The 7125-nt window shown below is 43.5% G+C and overlaps 1 non-coding gene across 1 annotated transcript; it reads right to left on the bottom strand.

Annotated features, from left to right (window-relative positions):
- Positions 1–3317: 3317 nt before the first annotated feature.
- TRNAQ-UUG lies at positions 3318–3402 on the bottom strand. The gene has a single exon. It is a non-coding gene; the product is annotated as a tRNA-Gln (tRNA).
- Positions 3403–7125: the final 3723 nt, after the last annotated feature.

Genomic DNA, 7125 nt, shown 5'->3' with positions numbered 1-7125 from the left:
GTATAATAGGAGAGAGAATTTAATCCAATAATTACACTAATAAATATCAAATTGTACCAGTGATGACAGCTAGAAAGTAGAGGTGAGTGTGGTATCCTGAAAGCCTATAGGAGAGGGTTGGATCTAGCCAAGGATGTTGGAGTAGGCTTCCCTGTAGAAACAATGGTTTAGGTAATATCTGAAGAAGAGTGGTTACTAAATAGGTGAATGAGGTGGGAATATGTTGTAAGAGGGGACAAGAGCATGTACCAAGGCCCAGAGTTAGGAGGAAGTATAGCATATTTGGAGCCTGAAGAACTGGATAAAAGAAAAGAAAGAGTGTTTGAATGCATCAGAGGGCCATCAAGGATGCCAGGATGTGCAGGACCAATGTCCAAAAGAGAAGGAAAGAATATTCAGATAAGCCTCACTCTTACATCTATTAATGCCTTTGTGCATTTGCCAATCCAAGAAATGGAGAAAAGAAGGCAGGCAAAAAGTGATGGCCTGAAGCTTTCTGTGGTTTCATTGAAATGAAAGATAAAAGTCGGAGTTTAGAGTTTCCAAGGTAGCTAAGACTTGAGAGGCCAGGAGAAGAGGCAACCACAGAGAAATGATCTAGAAATTTTCTCTGCAATTTCTTTTTGAGGCATTTGCTGAATTGTAAGCAGTGAAGATGTAAGGAGAGACGTCGAGATACCAAGACACAAAAAGGAGCATTTAGGAAGATACCGAGCTCAGCAGAGACATAAGCAATCTCCTGGGTCTGGGGAAGCAAAGTGGGGGTTCTGAGCCCACCGGGGACACTGGGAAACAATCCGTGTTTTCAGTTGAGACCCTAGCAAGGGTATACCCTAAGTATACCATAAAGGCAAGACTAAATCAGAAACATATCAAGTCTAACAAAGCTTGAAACTCCACTTTGACTAGATCAAGGTGGTCTGTCCATATTCTACCTGCAAGAAGAAAATTAAAACTTTTCTGGAAAAACACCAGGAGCCTCTATAATTTCAAAAATATATTGTCCAGGATTCAATAAAAACTTACCAGGAATGCCAAAAACTAGACCAAATGTCCAAAAACAAAGAGAAAAAAAATAGAGAACTATAGGTGATCCAGATGTTAGAATGATCAGGTAGGGACTTTAAAATAGCTGTGGTTAATATATTCAAGAAAGAAGAGAGAGAGACTTTCACAAGAAAACTGGAATATATTTTAAGAAATGGAAATTTTCAACGAAAAATAAAAGAAGGTAAGAACTCTAGATTGTTGTGCTGTTTAGGTCCTCCTAGAAGATGACACTAAGACAGTAATAGATGTGCAGGAGATTTACTGGGAGAAACACTTGTGCAAGAGGGAGAAGAGAGCAGGAAAAGGTGTAAAGAAGCTTCAAACAATAACGCAGGTCTGATTCCTATGGAAGGAGGGAGGAGGGGTTGATATAAAGTCTCAGAATTCAGTACAGTTCCAACAAAGTTTGGCCAGGCTGATGGTGGGGGGGTGGATCCTAAGGTCAATGTTGCTTTATTGAGGAGTCCTACATTTTGCTGGGGTGGCCTTCTGTTAGCACCCTTCTGTGCTCAGTCATTGGCTGGGAGTTGCCCACAGGAAGTGTTGCTTCTGTGTAGATGTAGTGGTAGATTCAAAGTGACAGCAGCTGGGGTGATCAGTCAATTATGGTTCCCATAAGAGGTGATCTGACTGGTGTATTTTCACTGCCATTGCGTTCCACCCTTTGTGCCGCACAGCTCTCATTCTCCATGCAAGTGCAGGGAGCAGCTCCTTCATGGTCCCATTGGCCTCTTTCCCTGAGAAGAAAATTAGAGATAGGAATTAGTGGGATGAACTACTGACCTCGTTGCTGCAGTCCATCTTGGGGTGTAAGTGGGGGTAACTTTTCCACACAATCTGTTCTAAATTGCTCTCACCCTCAGCTATTGCCTCAGCTGGTCCTTGTGGCCTTGTGGCTCCATCTCTCTTACTATGGACATTTCATTTGCAGGCCCACCATGCCAGTTTTCGGTTGGCTGATGAAGAAGGCTGACGAGGGTCATTTTGCTTACTTGGTTATTGAGTGACTCTTGCTTGATGGATACTTCCTGGTGGGCATTAATATGTGATACACAAACTCTCACACTTCATGCCCAGGCCGCTGTATCACCCGTATGCCTCTACCCCAGATCTCTTTGCCTCAAAACTTTCAGTCATTTCCTTCCAGGCCTCTGACTGGCCAGCCACGTCGCTAGTCACTACCCAGATATCTCTATATATTCTCACCTGGGGCTACATGTCCCGTTACAAATCTTTCCCCTCTCCTCTGTCTTTTAAAGCTACTTCTGAATGCAGCTGTAATGTAGCTGCTATGCATATGCAGCTTGTATCCATCTACAGAGGAGACCCATCCATAAACCAAGTTTGGGCCTTCTCCTCCTCCTTCACCTAGTCACACAGGAACTCCCATATGCCTGTATGTGTGAGCTGGGGGATGGAGGCTGGACACCTGTGGTGGGTGACATAAGACTTACTTGCTCTTGCAGCCTACTCTACTCCCAGTCTTGATCTGGGGGTTCCATTTCCATCTTATGATAGACTACTGTTGGGCCCACCCAAATTTATGGCTTGGTGGGTCTGACAGAACCCAGTTTATAATTAACAGTTTAGATACCTGGCCATTTGGTACTTCATTGTCTCTACTAAGACAGAGCAGGAGCTCTGTTCCTGGGTGTGGAGTGTGTTGCCTCCAGAACCCCTAAAGCCCCACTGGACACTATGTTCCCTTCTGTGTTGTAGGGAATGCAAGATTCAACAATTTGTCTTTTTTTTTTAATTTGTTTTTTATTTTGTAGGAAATATTCCAGGTTATTTCTGAACTCCTAAAAACTGGATCCCTACAAACTTCACTGAAGTAGAAGTTCCCCTGAGTTTTCACAGAGTTTACTTCCTTACTCTGTGGAGTGCAGGGAACCTAGCAAGGCTTCAAGCATGTTAGCCATCTCTTTCTCATCCTGTCCAATAAGCATGATGTCACTGGTGTAATGGAGCAGTGAGATCTTCTTTGAGATACCCAGGCACTTCAGACCTCTTCAGACTACACAATGACAGAGGGCAGGAGAATTAACATAGCCCTGAGGCAAAATTGGAAACAAATATTGTCCATCCTGAGTTCATGTGAACTGTTTCTTTTCTTCTTTTCTTTTTCATAAAATTTATTTATTTATTTAAAAAAATTTTAATGTTTATTTATTTTTGAGAGAGAGAGAGAGCAGGGGAAGAGCAGAGAGAGAGAGCGAGAGACACAGAATCTGAAGCAGGCTCCAGGCTCCGAGCCATCAGCACAGAGCCCGACGTGGGGCTTGAACCCACACACCGCGAGATCATGACCTGAGCCAAAGTCAGATGCTCAACCGACTGAGCCACCCAGGCACCCCTATTTATTTATTTTTGAGAGAGACAGAGACAGTGTGAGCGAGGGAGGGGCAGAGAGAGAGAGAGAATGCCAAGCAATCTCTGCACTGTCAGCATAGAGCCCCATGCGGGGATCAAACCCACGAAACCATGAGATCACGACCTGAGCAGAAACCAAGAGTCACCCGCTTAACAAACAGAGCCACCCACGTGCCCCTATGCTCTTTTCTAATTGGAATTCAAAAAGAATATTTATTTGATCAGTGGCGAGATTCCATACATCTGAGGCCTTGTTTCTTTTTGTTTTTGTTTTTGTTTTAAAGTTTATTTATTTTGAGAGAGGCAGAGACAGCACGAGTGCAGGAAGGGCAGAGAGAGAGAGAATCCCAAGCAGGCTTCACAGCTGTCAGCCTGGGGCTTGAACTCATGAAACCGTGAGTGAGATCATGACCTGAGCTGAAACCCAAAGTCAGATGCTTAACTGAGTGAGCCAGCCAGCGGCCCAGAGGCCTTGTAAATCTGTCCCAGAAACAACCTCATGGAACAGCAGATGAAGCTGTGTGAAGTAGGAAGTTCACTTCTGTGAAGTAGGAAAACTACTTGGCTGAGCTAGCAGTAGTCTACAGTCATTCTCCAGGATGTATTCAGTTTCTTCGTTAGCCAGACTGGTGAATAAAATGGACACCTGGCGTGGCCACCAGCTCTGAATCCTATAGGTCTCTAATGGGGACATCAATCTCCTGCCAATACTCCAAAGTACCGTTTTTGACTTGCTATCTTGGCTGGCATGGCGGGCAGTCTCAGATATTTCTATATAGCCTACCTCACTATGAGAGCTCTTACCATGCAAGCTAAGGACCCAACGTGTGGAGTTACTTCAACTACCAAGTACATTATTTCCAGATGTACATTCAGGACTTGGAAGTGACTGTTGAGTGGGTCTTCAGACTCAGTGGGCCCACTGGGAACTGAATTTAGCCAGGACTCCCTTTATTACCTGGTCTCTATTACTCCCTGAACTACTGAAGGGGTCATGATGACACTTTGGCTCTCTGGGTTTCATGATCAAATATGTCGAATAATTTTCAAAATTCCTAGGACGAAACAACAGTTTACTGCTTAATGGAGACACATTTAAGTCCATGGGCTTAGAAGAGTGTGAAGAAGAAGAATGGGGAGCGATGACAGCAAGATGGCCCAGTAAGATGTCTTCCACTTGTATCTCCCCCCTCCCCCCACTTAACAACAATAATTTGGCATCCATCCATGACAGAAGTGCCTTTGTGGGGATCCGGGATCCAGGCAGGACACTGTGAAACCCTGGTGCAGTTTGAGACTGAGGAGAGCTGTTATGAGAAGGCAGGCTTGCATCCAGGCAACCAATCACTGACTGTGATCCTGGCTACGGACTCAAAAACAGCTCAGTACCCTAAGGACTTGGCTGCAGCCCCTTTTGGCTTTGGTCTTGTCACCAACACTATTCACCAAGGGACCAGAGAGGTGTCGCACCTATCTGTGCATCAGGTAATAGGCATACAGACCTTGGACCTAGCCATGGACATGAAAGTGGCCCAGGAATATCTCCAGGCCCTCTTAGGTGCAGTGTGGGGAGCACCTGAAGGTAAGCTTGACAAACCCATTCAGGTTGTAGATCCTTAAAATGTCCTCTAACTGGGCTTCAGCCCATCACAGCCGCAGTCCGTGAACAGACCTACTGGCACAGGGACCTGTCAGGAGATACCCCATCTGCTTTCCTGGAGTACCCTGTACCAGCTTCAGCTCCCTCTTGGTCACAGTATGCCAGCAGTCCCACAGGTCCAGGGACCCAGTGGGAGATACTCATGTCTACAACCTCAGAGATTCTGAAAGAGTTCGTTTCTTAGCTTCTGACCCTCCAGCCACAGTCAGGGAACAGTCCAGCCCACCCAAGGACCTGGTGGGAGATACGCCCATTCTTACCTCCAAAGCCAGGTCTGTAGACCTCAATCTTGCCTATAAACTGAAACAGCCCTAGGGCATGGTTCTAGACCCTCTCAGCTATGGTCAGAGATACTCCTGCCCACCCAGAGGTCCATCCAGTCCCAAGCAGAAGCCTGCTCAGGGATCAGTAAAGACCTTCTATTGGTTTTCTGGGTCAATGGAATTACCTCTGGAAGCACAGTCATGCTAGATTGAAGCCAGTTATGAGGCTGCCCCTGGGTCTGCAGTGGGTCTGTGGTTGGTGGGCTTACTACCAGGGGCTTGGGCAGGTGTGGATACTGTCTGACTTCTGCTGGATAGGATTGCCTCCAGTACCTTGTATAGTATGGTCATACTAGGAGAAGTTTTCACTTAAGTTTCCACGACTGGATTCTCACACAAATGGCCTTTAACAGGATCCTGAGAAGGCTCCTGCCTGGTCAGTAGATGTTCAAAGTATAAATCAGAAAGTATCTTGAGGCAAATGAGGATGAAAATACAACATGCCACAACTTATGGGTTAAGTTTATAGTGATAAATGCCCACATTAAGAAAAAAGAAAAATCTCAAACAATTTCACTTTTATAAGGAATTAGGAAAAGAAGAACAAACTAAGCCAAAAGTTAGTAGAAAAAAGGAAAAAATAAAAATCAGAGCAGAAATGAATGAAATAGAGAGTAGAAAGACAATAAGAAAAAATATCAGTGAAACTAAGAGTTCATTTTTTGAAAAGATAAAATTGACAACCCTTTTTTAAAAAACAGATTTTTTTAAGTTTATTAATTTTGAGAGAGACAGAGACAACATGAGTGGGGAAGGGGGAAGAGAGAGAGAGAGAGAGAGAGAGAGAGAGAGAATCCCAAGCAGGCTCCACACTGTCAGCTCAGAGCCTGACATGGGGCTTCAACTCATGAGACTGTGAGATCATGACCTGAGCCAAAACCAAGAGTTGGATGCTTAACCGACTGAGCCACCCACGTGCCCCCAAACTGACAAAACTTTAGCTAGACTACCCACAGAAAAAAGAAAGAGGACTCAAATAACAAAATTAAAAACGAAAGAGGAGACATTACAACAGACACTGCAGAGATACATCAACAGAGGTTATTTATGAGCAATTGTACAATCAACAAATTAGGTAACCCGGAACAAATGGATAGATTCTTAGAAACATACAACCTAACAAGACTGAATCATGAAGAAATAGAAAATCTGAACAGAACCAATAATGACTAAGGAGGATGAAGCAATAATCAAAAACCTCTCAACAAAGAAAAACCCAGGACTAGATGTTTCACTGGTGAATTCTACCAAATATTTTAAGAAGAACTAAGGCCGATTCTTCTCAAATTCTTCCAAAAAATTTAAGAGGAGGGAACACTCCCAAAATCATTTTATGAGTCCAGCATTACTCTGATAACAAAGCCAGATAAAAACACTGCAAGAAATGAAAAATACAGGCCAATATCCCTGGTGAACATAGATCTAAAAATCTAACAAAACACTAGTAAACCAAATTCAACAGTGCATTAAAAGGATCATACATCATGATCAAATGTGATTTTTCTCTGGGATGCAAGGATGGTTTCAATCAATAAACATGGTGCAAATCAATAAACCTAATACACCACATTAATGGAATAAAGGATAAAAATCATATCATCTCAATACATGAAAAAATGGCAGAATTCAACATGCTTTCATGATAAAAACTCTCAACTAATTGGGTATACAAGAAATATATCTCAACATAATAAAGGCCATATATAATAAATCCACAGC

This window comes from Panthera leo, chromosome B2 (genome assembly GCF_018350215.1).
Source record: "Panthera leo isolate Ple1 chromosome B2, P.leo_Ple1_pat1.1, whole genome shotgun sequence".
NCBI classification, from domain to species: Eukaryota; Metazoa; Chordata; class Mammalia; order Carnivora; family Felidae; genus Panthera; species Panthera leo.
The sequence above is the reverse complement of the archived record's forward strand: the minus strand, read 5'-3'. Positions and strand labels throughout refer to the sequence as shown.